Below are 13445 nucleotides of genomic sequence, written 5' to 3' on the forward strand. Positions count from 1 at the left end.
CAGTCTTCATCCAAGCAGAGAGTACGCACCCCAAGGGCGCACGAAAGAATCTATTAGGGTGCCAGAAGAAACTAAGAGAACTTCCACTTCTATCTATTTTCTCTCAGCCTTTTCAATTTCCCTTTTTGTGTGTGCTTTATAATGCACATAATATATTAGCGTGGCTGTGCAAGTTTAGAATTTATTAATAAATAAACATACATTTGCTGGAGATAGAGCTGAATATCTCCCGCGTGTCCCCAGGCTCCCTCGGCCCTCCGCCACCCTGAGGCTCTCTGCCTGGAGGTGGCCCAGGCTTCCTGCCCTGAGGGTTCTCCTAGGGCTCAGAAGGGCTGGGAGGAGGAAAGCGCAGTCAGGGAATTTGTCCCACTGGCTCCCTCCCTGCAGGACCACCTGGGTGGGGGGTGGAGGGCTGTGCTCCTTCACTGGGAAGCTCTCCAGGGGTGGGCTCTCTCCCTCCAAATTTTGAGAACCACCCCCTCCACTCCCCTGCAGACCGAGTGGTGGTCACAGCTCTGCTTACCGCACTGTCCCTGGTGGTTCCTCTCTGCCCACACCTTCATACAGAGTCCTTTGTAAATAAACCTCCTTGGATTACCCTAATTTAAACGTGACATCTGTTTCCTGCTGGGACCCTCCTCAAAAACATTTTACCCACAGGGGTATGTGATGGAAACATTTGGAGATCACTGTTTACGGCCCAGTGTGGTGTCTGTTTGTCGTTTGGTGCCCTGGAACCTGGACCCCTGAAGACAGTCTCCCCTTCCTGAGAGGAAGCCGCATTTTCAGCGTGGCCTCTCCCCTCCAAGCTGGGAAGCAGCAGGCTCTCCCCTCCAAGCTTCAAACAGTCTGCTTCACTGAAGGAGTTTACTGAACGCCCACTTGTGGCTCCTCCTTCTGGAAGACTGTGGCCCCCGAGTGGTGGCCGCACCCTTCGGCTCGCCGGTTCACCAAGGCCGGCTCTCCCAGTCCCCATTTCCTGTTGGGGATTCAGCTGTTTCTCAAGTGGCAGGCACCTGATTAGTTCAGGGTCCTGGGAGCAACGTGATGACAGCCTAACCCTGCTAACATGAGGAGAGCTTAATTAAGAGCTTGTTTACAAAGGTGTAGGCAGGGTTCAGGGACACTGACAAGGGGGGCAGCACCCCAGGGGAAGTGAGAGTAGGGAGCAGAGAGAGCAGCAACCTGGAGAGGCTGCCTGATGGTGAGTGCCCCTGTCACAGCCAAGCCAGGGTGACCTTGTAGGGAGGGAGCTGGGGTAATACATTCCTGGTCCTCACTCCCCTCCCTTCCTCCAAACTCAGCTGGAGGCCAGAGGACAAGGCAACCCTTGGATGTGTCAGAGGCCAGGGAGCAGGGTGCTGGAACATCACATCCATGGGAGCAGGGAGCAGGGTGATGAAAGGTGGGGTGTGGATCTGGAGGGACAAAGGGAAGCGGTCCTGCACAGCGTGGGAAATGACCCCCCCCACCCCACAGGCTCCTTGCCCCTCAGGCCCTCGGAGGTGACCACCACCCAGCTGCACACAGTCCTCCCCCAGGTAGGGCGCACACGGGATGCTGGAGGAAGTCTGAGCTTTCTCGCAGGCTGGGCAGTGTATGCAGGTGGGCAGATCAGGCTGACTCCAGGCCTGAGCTGGCACCCACCGCAGCAGGGAGTCCAGGGGGAAGGTGGAGGGAAGGGCACGCGCTCTCTGATTCCTTCTAACCTCAAAGAAAGGAGGCAAGGAACGGAGGCCATGGATAAAAACGCTGGCATCTGCAGCAAGCCGGTTCAAGAGCTCCCTGTGCCTTTGTTCGCTGCAAAATCCACAGATCAGGTTCTCACTTCCCCTCCAGAGCAGGGGGCTCTGAAAGAGCTGGGGAGGGGCGGAGGCGCTGGCAGAGGAGGGGAGGGGCTTCCCTCCGGGCCGCTGGACCACTCGCCTCTTTCTCACTGGGTCTCTCTAGGCAGATTCCTGCCTTTCTCTGGGCCGCAGTGTCCTCATCTGGAAAGTGGCAATAATGGCACCCGCTTCCCGGGGTTCTTGGAGGAGTAAATGCGACAACACGTGTGAAAGCATATGTTCCTCACCAGAAGAAACGGAGGATGGTGGGCAAGTGCCATTTTATGGAATATCCAAAAGGAACGCACGTCTCTAAATGTGTCTTGTTGAAATAGCAGGACCTTTCCCTCCCCGCTAAGGGATTACTGAGCTACACGGCCTTGTGGGCTGCCCTGGAGCAGGGAGCGGGGGAGGCTGGCAGGTGGACTGGAGATCAAACAAACCCAGATGGGAAACACCCTGAGATGTGAGGGAGCAGGACGGTTTCGGCGTACAGGAATCCCGAGAAGCGGGGAATGGGACTGGAGAGGCAGGGGGTGTGGCTCAGCGGGGCTGGAGAGGAGTCGCCCAGGTAGAAGCAGGAGGCTGGAACAGGAACATCACCCAGGAAGGAGGCAGGGCAGGTACTGTGTGTGCAGGGTGAGCTGGCGGGGAGGGCCGGATACGGTTCCCGAAGTCCATGCTGTCAAACACACACCGTGTATCTTGATAACCACAGAGGAAGAGACCCTCCCCCAGAGGAGCCCCTCCAAGCCCTCGCCCCTCTTGCCGTCCGTCTGCTACTCCCTCTGAGCAGAGCCCCCTCCCTGAATCGGTCCAGCCATCTGCTTTCATTCTCCAGGATGCTGAGATCAGCAAGAGAAAACGATACTTTCCTGTCAGTCCTGGAGTCCCCACAAAAACATTCATTCATTCATTCATTCATTCAACAAGTATTTATTGAACATCTAGTATTTATAGCCACCATTCTAGGCCCTCGGGGACACATCAGTAAATGAAACGGAGCTACATTCTATTGTAGAGAGACAATAAACAAAATAAATAAGCAAAATATATAGTAAGTGCCATGAAGAAAAAGGAAGACGAAGAAGGGGACTTGGGAGGGGGTTTAAAGAGAGTAGCCAGAGAGGGTCTCACGGAGAAAGTGTCTTCTGAGTAAAGACCTGAAGGAGGTGAGAGAGGGAGACATGTAGGCATCTGGAGGGAGAGCATTCCAGGCAGTGGGAACAGCAGGTACAACGACCCGAGGTGGGAGTGTGCCTGGCATGTGTGAGCAACACAAAAGGCCAGTGTAGCTGGGGTAGAGTGAGAAAGGAAAATAATAGGAGGTGACAGTGGAGAGTTAGTGAAAAAAAATCCAGTTGTGGAGGGCCTTATAGGCTATAGTAAGATCCTCATCCTCCACCGGACCCTCGACACTTCATCTGGTTTCCCTCTTCCCAGCCACACTTCAGTTATTTCAAAATTTCAAATTCCTTGTACCAGTTAGAGTGCGTTTGGCTGTAAGTAACAGAAAAACCAACTGGCAGTGGCTTAAACCATAAGGACGTATATTATGTACTGGGCAAGTGTCTGAAAGGTAGTGGGTCCCAAAGCTAGTTTAACAGTTCACAGATGTCATCAAAGACCCAGGCTCTTCCTGTGTTTTTATACTGTCATTCTCAGTGTATCTCCTCATGGTGACAAGATGGCTGCTGCAGTTCCAAGCCTCACACCCTCTCCCAGCAGTTTCCCAGGTAGAAATGAAGGGGTCAGGGAGAGAAAAATGCATGTGTAGAGAGAGAAGACAGGAAGACTTTTTCCTCATATACGTCTCTTATGGAGGAAAACAGTTTCCCAGAAGACCCAGCAGACTATCCCTTATGTCCCATTGCCCAGAATAGGGTCACACGTCTACTCCTAAGCCAATCACTGGCAGAGGGAACAGGTGGTCATATTGATTCGGACCAATCGTGATTCATCTCAGGGCTGGGCATATTGACTCCTGGAGAAAATCAGGGCTCTCTGAGCCCGGGAGGAGGAATGCTGTGGCGTAGGCGATAGACAGTGTCTGCCACACCCATCCCAGTCCCCACTGCTGCCCTTCTGGAACCCAAGGAAAACAAAGACCTCAGGCTCCTCAACCACCCACCTGCCCTCCCACCCCATCTACGATGCACCTTGGGGTCCAGTCCCCAGGCTGCCACTCCACTGACCTCGCCATTGTTCTTCCTAAATCAGCCACTCTGCCTGGCTTTCCTGCCCAGCAAACGGCAACACCATCCACTGGCCCGAGGCAGAAGAGCGAGCGGCTTCCTAGACTCTCCTGTCTCTTACTGCCCATATCCCCTCTTTAATCTCTTTCTTCACAGCTCTTCAAGACGTCACCTCCTTTCCACTCTAACTGTGACTGCTTTGGCTCAGGCCCTGGGACACGGCCACAGCCTCTTAACCTGCTCCCTGCCTCCAGTTTCACCGCCTTCCAGACCAGGGCTGGGAGTAGAGTGAGGAGAGCGAGGCCCCTCGGGGGCAAAATGTAAGGAGGTGCTCACTCACAGGGTCGTGTTGCAGCCCTGCTCCCCACCATCCTCTGTACTGCAACCAGGCTGACGCTTCTAAAACACGAATCTGATCACGATGCCATTTAAGCTCAGAACTGCCCGGGAGCGCCCCTCTGCCCTGGGAGGAAACCAAACTCCTTAGAGCGATCTGAAGACTGCGCCTGTCTTCCCAGCCTCCCCTCCCCCGTGCACGTCATGCTTCAGTCATTCTCGTCATCCTCATGCCATCCTCTTTGCATCTTGGGTCTGGGCCTATAACACCCTTTACCCATCTTCTGTGCTCCCCAACTCTATTTTTTTCTATTATGAAATATTTAGGACCTATATAAAAAGTATAAATAATAGTGAAATTAATGCGCTTGTATTACCACCATCACCCAGCTGAAGAAACAACTCATCACCAACACAGTCGGAGCCCCCTGGGCCCTGTCCCCCGCCACATCCATCTCCCCAGCTACTGGGATAATCACTGTCCTGCTTTGGATGTTTACTATTTATTCAGCATATATGGGAATAGTTAAGTAATATACAGTATTGTTTTGAATATTGTGAAGGTTTTGAAACTTCAGGGAAATGGTATCAGATGGTTTACAGGCCTCTGCAACTTGTTTGTTAATAGGACATTATGTTTGCAAGATTTATCCATGTTGATGTGTGTAGCTCTAGATCAGACGTCGGCAAACTTTTCTGGAAGGGACAGATAGCAAATATTTTAAACTTTGTGGGCCCAACAGTCTGTTGCGACTACTCAACTCTGCCATTGGGGTGTGAAACAGCCATAGACGATATGTAAATGGGTGAGCGTGACTGACTGTGTTCCAGTACAAGTTAACGACAACAACCCGCAGCAGGTGGATTTGGCCTGTGGGCCGCAGTTCGCTGACCCCCGCTTTAGACCATCATTGCTGTGTACTGTTTCATTCTATGACTACACCACAATTCGCTGATCCAGTCTTCTATTGATGGATATAGCCCATTGAATCATTATCCCCAACTCTTTACTCCATGACTGTCAAGAACTGTACATTCACCCCCTTTGCCATATGGACTAGATGGAGAATATATCCCCGCCCCATTAACTCTGGATTTGGTCTAAAGGAATTTAACAAAGAGAATGTGAGGCAATCAGAGGTTTGAAATGGTTTAGCTTGGCCTCTTGCATTCCTGCTGTTTGCCATGAGAAGAGCAAGCTCCCAGCAAGCGGTCACCTCCTTGGCCTGAGTGCCCAAATGAGAGACACATGGAGCCAATGTAAACTTGAGCAGAATCACCCTAGCTAACCTGAAATCTTGTGACAGGAAGTAAATATGGTTGTAAGTCACGGAGACTTTTAGGATTATTTCTCACACAGCATTATTGCAGCAGTAGCTGACTAATACAATGGACATTTAAGTTGTTTCCAATTCTTTGCTTTTAAAACAAAGTACATTCTTGGAATATGTCAACTAGTGCACCAGTGCATCTTCACCTTTTCTAGTTAATGCTGATTGGTTTTTTTTCCTTTTTTTTTTTTTTGGTGAGGAAGATTGGCTCTGAGCTAACACCTGTTGCCAACCTTCCTCTTTTTTTTCTTGAGGAAGATTAGCCCTGAGCTCACATATGTACCAATCCTCCCCCACTTTGTATGTGGGATGCCTCCACAGCACAGCTGTTGAGTGGAGTAGGTCCATGCCTGGGATCTGAACCCATGAACCCAGGTCACTCAAGCAAAGTGCATGGAACTTTAACTACTTGGCCACAGGGCTGGCCCCTGATTTGCTTTTTTAAGTTCTATACTAATTTACACTCCACCAGCAGTGTATCAGAGTTTCCATGGCTTCACTCCTTGTCAACACTTGGTTTTGTCAGATGTCTGCTGATCTGACGGTGTGAAATTGCAATGCCTAACTCTTACTCATCTTTCCCTTTCTCTGAGCCTCCTTCCCTGACTCCCCATTCTGAACTAGCTCCACATTCCTGACATCTCCATAGCTCCTCATGCTTGCCTCCTTCCCAATGCTGGTAATATAGCATTTATCTTTTAGCCCATCACCAAACAGAGAGCCCCTGTCCCCCAGGCTCAGTATAGAGCTCAGCACATAGTAGGTGCTTAGCAAATAATTGTTGAGTGAAGGTTTGATGAGAAACTTTAATCAGGCCGGTCAGCTCCTGCCCTGAGGGAGTGTACGAGTTGACACAACTAACTCATCGCAGGTACAATACACACACCAAGGCGTGGAAAAGGTCAGACACTGGTGGCTTTTCACGTGGGTATCTGACTTGGGCTTTGAGTGATCCTTGTTTTATGCTAAAAATGTGATGAGACCAAGGTGGATCTCAGGGGACTGGCAGTAGCCAAAGAAGTGAGTGAAAGCTAAACCCTAAGGATCCAGGAATGTCTTGTAGGCAAATGCAATCTAAAAAAAGCAGGTTACTCACATGGTAAACAGCCGGCATTTGTTGCACAGTGTTCTAAGCCCTCTATGCATACATGGAGCCTCACAAGAACCCTAGGGGGAAATAGCAGAGGAAGAAACTGAGAAAAGCGACTTGCCCAAGGTAAGCAGCTGGTGACTGGGTGACCTGGATTGGTTTGAACTCTGGCAGTCCGACTTCAGGGCCTAAACTTTTAATCCCCATCCTCTGCTGCTGTTCTGGAAACCATCACACACACACACACACACACACACACACACAAGGCAATTGCTTTAGAGATCCATGACCTTGGCATCTCCCAGAGACACCTTCTCTGAACCCTGAGAACTCCACTGGATGGCATGGTTTTGTTTGGTATATCCAAGGTCATATGCAAAGGTCGGACTTCTGAGAGCTCCTTGGGAAGGGCATCTCTGTGCCAGGCAGCATGATGGAAAGAGCACAGGTCTGGGATCCAGGAGTCTCAAGTTTTAATCCAATCTCAGCCACAGTCTTCGTTAAGGTTATTTTCGTTGTGAGAAGAAAAAAAATTCATTAATAACTTCAAAACTCTCAAAATGAAGAGGAAAGATGTATTGTAAGGGATGGATGGTGCTCATAAGACACCCAAGTGTTGATCCAAGAACTGGACCATTGATCGGACCAGGCACTCATTCTGTCCCTCTCTCTCTGGGCTAAGACCAGCATCTCATCCCAGGGTCAAATTCCTGGGAGACGAAACCTGATTGGCCCCAGCTTCAGTCAGCTGCTTTTCTCTGGTCGAATCAGCCGTGACAAGGAAGGTGAGATCCTATAAATCTCAGGAAAGGGGGGCCATTGTGAGCCAGGCAGATGTCTCTAGAAGGTGTCTAACAAAGTTCCTAATTCACTGTAGACCTTAGGGAAGACATCTTCCTTCCTGGGACTCAGTTTTCTGATTTGTAAAATGAGAGATTTGATCTATGTCTTGTTCACCATTACATCTGCTATGCCTGGCACATAGTAGTTGTCTAAAAAATGTTTGTTGAATGAATGAATAGGCTTGAGTGATGCCTGTATTGCCTTCTGGTTCTGATAATCTGTCTTCTACAATTCCTCCATGTGAGGTGTGCTGCCGTTGGGAGCCGTCAGTGAGGGAGAAGACGGAGAGGAGTGTGGACAGACGCTTGTCCGGGGAAGCCGACTTAAGCGGTCCTTCCTCTGGACGTGTTTCCAGTGCCGATCCTCTGTCCTCACCAAGCAGCCTTCAGGACAGACTGGGGCTCCTCTAATGGCCTCTGTGCCTGGCGGGATAGTGCCCTTTAGGAGCTGTGAAATTGGCTTCCTGACAATAGCCAGCACAGTGCCACTTGGCAAATGTGGTCCAAAGGAGAGGACCCTGGATTTGACTCCAATGTCTAGAATCTGGACTCTTCCAGACTTACGTGAGCTGAGTGGGTCACTTAACCCCTTGAACACCAGAGTCTTCACTGGCCAAACAGACAAGAGAAAAGTTGGTCTGCCTCATTCACAGGCATCCTAGAGGGATGTTGTGGATAAAATTATCCAAAATAATTGAACTACATTTATGGTGCACTGACTAGGTGCCAGGCACAGCATTATGTGCTGAAATAGATTATTTTGTATAATCCTCACAAGAATTTTATGAGGGACCTACTATTATTATCCCCATTTTACAGATGAGGAAACTGAGGCCCAGAGGTTGAGTAACTTGCCCAAGGTCACACAGTTGATGAGCAACAGAGCCAGGTGGCACACTCTGAACTAAGTTCTACTGCCTTTGTGTAGGCCCAGCTGGAGACAGACACAGAATGTGGGGGGAATTATTATTACTACTCCCCAGGGCCTAAGCTCCCTTAGATAAGCTAACCATTGAGGCTCCAGATGTAAGGACCTAGAAGACCAAACCTAGGATTCCAGAGAGGCAGAACTCCAGGGCTTATTCCCTCAGGAAACACACACACACACACACACACACAAACTCAGTCTAAAAACTAGATGAATTAAGAAATCTCTGGACTTTAAGTGAAAGAAACTCAGCTCAAAATAGCTTACTCAAAAAAGGGGATTTGTTGCCCTCCATCCTGGGAGGGCCAAAGGTGAGGCAGCCGGATACCGAGTTCCAAACATCCACAGGCTCGCTCTCTCCCACAGCTGCTGCTTTATGCATGCTGCCTGCCTCCTCTCGTACTCCACACGAGCTTCTGCTCCTGGAAGGGGACGGACACAACTACCAGCAGTTCCAGGATCACATCCCAACTGAGATAGGATCTCATTTCCCAGCTAGAGATTGAAAATCTCAGTGAAGAACTCCTATTGGCCCAGCTCAGGTCATGTGTCGTCCCCTCTGAACCAATCGCTATGGCCAACAGCATGTGGTTCTATGATTGGTTGCCCAGCTTCCATCACATGCCACCCATGTGACTAGCAGGAGTGGGTCTGTTACTGTTAGGAGTGGGGGACGGAGATGGCAACACAGATATGGACTCTGGGGGAATCTCTGAAGCCGATGGTCATCCCCATTTGTGTCCTCTCCAACTGGTTACTCCAGTCTTGGTGTCTTCCTTCTCAATCCACATCTACTAATAAAAATCACCTAATGGGCTGTCAGTTTCATATTCCTGTCACCTTCCTCGGAGGGGTTCAGGTGGTCGTCTATGTAGATGGAGGGGTGGGCCTGTGCTCTTCTGCGAGCCACTTCATTCATGGATGTACCTCAGCTCCCTTAACTGCAAAATGGGGGTGACTGAGCCAGCTGAACTTTCCTTACAGAGCTGTGTGAGGATGCAAGAGCTAATGGATGCGAAAATTGCTTTAGAAAGAAGTGCCACATTTACAAACACAGGATGTATTTATTGATTTATTTATACTCCTTTGTGTTCCAAAAAGGGATTTGAGGTAGTTTACCGAAATGTACACAATACAGTGGGATAAAAATAGACATACAGCAAAGGGAAAACAAGGGTAGAAAAATAAAATAAAGCCAGGGAGAATGCTAGGACACAGAAACCTGTGCTTAGAATCCCCGAACAAGTTCAGATCTGAGCTTCCTCATGAACAAAAAAGTGGGAAGCATGATCAGTTACAAAAGGTACAGAGGCCATAAGTTAAAAATATATCAGCATGGCGGGAAAGGCCGCATAGGTTATCTTGGCACTCATGCCTGACAGAAATTTCCTCTCTTCAAGAAGATATTATGACATGGAGTGATCTGCATATTCAACAATATTCAGATCCCTGTCTTTTTGTTTCCACAATGTCATCTGACATCTACTTCAGGGTCTCATGTGGATTCATCATCTATTTATGATTTGATTTAATTTAGCTAAAAGTACTGGATACTAGCTAAATAGCAAGACAGAAACATTTTTTCACCTATTTTGCTTTTTTTTCTTTTTATGGTAAAATGAGGTTGGGTGTAAGGAGTGGTACATGTGTTCCCCAGCGAAGTATGGGACAAAAAACTTTGAGCATCTTGGCTTAGCTGAAACATAAAAATCACGAAGACATAAAACTGATCCAAGCAGGCCATAAAGACACCGCTGCCTTTGCCTCAGAACTTGGGCTATAATCTGCTGTCCTGGAACAAAATTCAAACATAAATCAGCCTCCACTGTATTTTTAACCACCTACGAAATTCTTCATTTCCTGCCTGAAATGTTTCTGACAGTGAACAATTCCACTCTCCCTCACTCCTGCTCTGAGGTGCCCTCGGGCAATGGTGGGGGACCAGGTCTGGGCCCCGCAGGTCAGGCAAGCCCAGGATGGGGCAAGGGATAGGAAAATAGACCCAAGGGTCTGTCTCAGTGACATATAAGCCTGGGCCGTGGCTAGCCTATACGGTCTGTGCAAATCTGAAAAGGGCGTCCTCTATAAGCACAGGGAGCCCCTTGGGTTCCCACCTGGGGTGCCCTCTCCCCAATCTTCACCTAACCCAATGGTGTCTATCCTCCAGGACCCATAGCCACCACAGAGCCGCCCCCAGTACCCACGGCATTCTCTTTTTTTCTGAGCTCCTAATACATCAACAGTAAGTACCAGACAGCTGGCATTTAATTATATGACGTCTGGCATTCACTATTTCACGTTGTCAGTCTGTCTCTCTAACTAGATTGAAGATATCTTGAGGGTAATGACTGTTTCTTATTTTATATGTCTACCTTACAGCCAAGGATGGTGCATTACATCTGGGCACTTTACAAATAACAAGGTCATTAAAAACAGAATTCTAGGGTGTCTAAGCTGTCTAGTTCTCCCCCCATGCCCATTTCACAGATTTGGAAATTGAGAGCCAAAGAGGGGGCTTGACCTGCCCAAGGTCAGGCCGTGAGAAGCTGGCCTAGCCAGGAATGAACCCGGTTCTCCTGCCTGCTAGTGCAGTGCTTGATTCCCCTTAAACACTTACCTCTAAACTCCCAAATAGACAGTGCAGAACCGCAGCTCACTGGAGAACACAGACAGACAGGCCCACAGTAGTCCATCTGCTTGTGGGCAGAGTTTCCAGCACGAAGCCAGGCCAAGCTGCATTAGGCTCGGCAAACAGTGCCTGTGGGACTCAAAGCTGGTCTTTGTATGTACCAGGGGGATGAAAGCACCTCGTTGGGTTACCCAGGGCTCTTTCAGCCTCCCTAACTCCATGGGGGTCACCACTGTCTGTAATGCTGGGCACATGAAACCCAGGATTCGATGACGGTCTCAGCAGGAAGGATGAATAGAGAGGTGGAGAGACGGTTTTGTATGTTGGTGGTGGCCTTTTGCAGTGAACTGGGCACCCTTGATAGCAGGAAACAATGCAAGTATTTGCTCCAAACTCCTAACAACAGATACTTTACGATAGTGTCAAAGCTCATATAAACCAATATCAAAATATTAACAAAAAATACAAATGGCAACAATTGCTAAGCGAAATCCTATAAAGAAAAGCTGGCAGCAAGCACGTCAGTCTTGCTGAGCCTCTCCTGGTCACTCACAAGACACAGCACCCACCACTTAGTGATTCTCATAACGACCCTATAAGCCTGGCCCAGCGAACTCGTCTTACAGACACTGAAAGCGAGGCTCAGCGAGCTTAAGCATCAGGCCCCAATCACACTGCTGCTAAGTGACTGGGATTGGAATCCAGGTGAATCTCACTCCAAAAGTCCCCTCTTTCGCTGCAATCCACGTAGGCTCTCAGTCCAGCCCCATTTCAAGTATTTGTCCCATTATCAGAACCGTGGGACAAGGTTTGCTTTGGAAAACCCAAGGCCCTTCTGGGAGAAGGACAACAGCTTGCCCATCATTTCATGGGGGAATGGGAGAGAGATGAGGGGCCGACATGAGGCGCACCCAGATCTCCGTGGCTTTTTCTTGGTGCCAAACAAACGCAGAAGGAGCCACTTTGAAAAGAACACAGTGTTTTTCCTCCTCTTCTCACCTCCCATGGGCCCAAGCCTGTGATAATTGGGAAGCACAGAGTCTGGCTTTTCTGGGATTGGAACCAATGCTATGAAGAGTGTTCTGACAATAAATGCTGTCGATTGACAGTTGATGGACAATGTTCTTGAGTAAGTTTTTCCTGTGCTGGGTGTTAAACTGAGAACTGCTCTAAACAACTGCTCAACAGCCTGCTTCCTGTTCGGACAGAATTTACTGCACTTTCCCTCTGCGGGCCTCAGTTAGGGGGCCAGGCAAGATGCGATCTCAGGTCCTCTCCAGCTCCATCATTCAGTGACTCTATCAAGAAGAGAACACAGATCTGAAAACATTTTTTTTTCCTCCCAAACACTGAGTCAGGGTTGTTATTCACACACAGAAACACAGTCTCCAAGGGAGAGATAACCGGTTGGAAAATAAGGAGCTTTGATTCTGGTCTCATACTCTTTGACCCAATAATTGCACTTGTGTGAATTTATCTTAAAGAAAGAATTCAGAAGACAGAGCTATATACACAAAGATGTTTGCTTTAGCATTATTTGGAGGTAATGTCCAATAAAACAATGTCCAATACAAGAATGGGATGTATTCTCTTGGTGGCATAGACAGCCATCACAAACAATGATTTCAAAGACATGGGAAAATGTCTATGACAGTGTTTTTCAAATTGCAGTTCAATATCCATTAATAGGTCATGAAATAAACTTAATAAGTCTCCTGCCACCAACTTTTTCTCTTTTTAATGAAAAAGGCTAGAATAGAAAATATCAGAGTGCATCATAGGTGGTGGTAAAGGTGTTTATCAGGAAACTTTGGTTTTGGTTATACGGGCAATGGGCCATAATACAAATGAATATTTTTTATCACGGAGTCACAGTCAAACATTTTGATGGGGGCTGGCCCTGTGGCCGAGTGGTTGAGTTCACACACTCCGCTGCAGTGGCCCAGGGTTTCGCTGGTTTGGATCCTGGGCTCAGACATGGCACCGCTCATCAAGCCATGCTGACGTGGCGTCCGACATGGCACAACTAGAAGGACCTGCAACTAGAATATACAATGAGGGCGGTTTGGGGAGAAGAAGAAGAAGAAGAAGAAAAAACAAAGATTGGCAACAGATGTTAGCTCAGGTGTCAATCTTTTGAAAAAAAAGAAAATATTTTGAAGGGCTGGGTCCACAGTGTACTGTACAGTAGGATTAAAACAGGATGAGATACTACGTCTGAGACCCAGCCTGGAAGGGAATACACGGAAACAAACATAGGAACTGTGT

Source organism: Equus quagga, chromosome 15 (assembly GCF_021613505.1).
Source record: "Equus quagga isolate Etosha38 chromosome 15, UCLA_HA_Equagga_1.0, whole genome shotgun sequence".
Taxonomy (NCBI): Eukaryota; Metazoa; Chordata; class Mammalia; order Perissodactyla; family Equidae; genus Equus; species Equus quagga.